Raw genomic sequence first — 1,569 nt, 5'->3', positions numbered from 1 at the left:
TGCTAAAGAAATGTCATGACAAGCTTGGCATCAACTGTGAAAAGAATATGAAATAAATATTTAGAAGTACAGATGTTATTGCTACAGTCAGGTAACAAATGCTGATAAAATTGTTTGCACTCAAAAGTATCAGTCTCAATCGGTTCAAATCTTAGAAAATTTTCTTGAATGTACCAGAAGAAAAGAAGTACAATGCTTGCAAAATAAAAGGAAAAGAACAGGTGTTCTGACAGGAAAAACTATATCACCAAGGAATTGCACTACACCTACAGTTCCTGGGATTTCAAGGAAACATGTCAACAGCAACAAAGATAAGAAAACAGACACATCATATAATGTTGAATGTGACATGTATTCAGTTCATGACTCTGATTCAGATGGTAGCATAGTGTTTCTTGAAACATCTGAAGAGGTGTCAGTATGAGAAAATGAAGAAAATCAATTGCCATTTAAAATACAAAGTTTTCTCCAAGCTGTATGCCTGTAGGTACATTTGTAATTGTAAAACTTGTGTACAACAAGGACACTAGGAAGGAATATGAGAAGTTTTATACACATGTGCTTTCCATTCCAAATGATCAGGGAAAGCTTCATGTCAAGTTCTTGGGGAAATCACTAAAATATAACAAAATATATGTTTTCCCTGACGATTTAATGGCAGTGGAAATTACATCAATAACAATGTTAGTGACATCAATAAGTGTGTCATGATGACACTACAAGTTTAAATTTGAACTATGATCTGTTTAAATTTTGTACTAATGTAAATTTGAAATTATGACCACTGCTTCATAATTAAACAACACAAAATTCTTTCTTCTTGCAAATTATTTGATTTTTAATAACTTTCATTACTCTTCTGTTGCAAAAACAGTTTTTGTAAAATAAAAGATTAGTGTCCTGTTACTCCATTCTGCAGGGTAACATAGGATACATGATTTTTACATAGAAAGGCTGTTAGATATGAAACTAAATTTAAATGTGCGAGGCTAGAAGGTCATCATGATTTTGGACATAGAAGATTATAGTTGTAATTGAGTTAATTTGGAGAAACCATTCGACAAAAGAAAGTGTCCTATTTTACTTGATTTTATGGTATTGTTGCTGTTGTAATTTTAAAATCTGCAATGTCTATTGAGAGGTGGATGAGGGTAGGTGGTTGAATTATAACATCCGCATTGATGCTGTTAATAAATGTATTGCAGAATAACACACACTTACAATGTACAGGCTGTGTGCAGAAAATAAGTTGAGTAAGTCCACAAAGAACAATTTATTGAAAATAATAATACAAATGTTTTGCATTCTTCAAAACAGCATCATTGGGTATCAATACACTTTTTCAGCAATTCTGCCAGCTCTGACAGACTTCCTAGAACATGTTGATGGGAATCACCTTCAGACACCTCACCACGGTGGTATCATCCCAGTGGACAAATCTGAGGATTATGAAGAAACAGAAGACATTACATTGCCAAAAAAACACAATCTTCCGATGCCTCTGAAATACGTACACTGGGAATCTCGCGAACGCTACCATTACCAAGTGAGACAGAAGAATCGGATGAT

This window comes from Schistocerca cancellata, chromosome 9, assembly GCF_023864275.1.
Source record: "Schistocerca cancellata isolate TAMUIC-IGC-003103 chromosome 9, iqSchCanc2.1, whole genome shotgun sequence".
Taxonomy (NCBI): domain Eukaryota; kingdom Metazoa; phylum Arthropoda; class Insecta; order Orthoptera; family Acrididae; genus Schistocerca; species Schistocerca cancellata.
The sequence above is the reverse complement of the archived record's forward strand: the minus strand, read 5'-3'. Positions refer to the sequence as shown.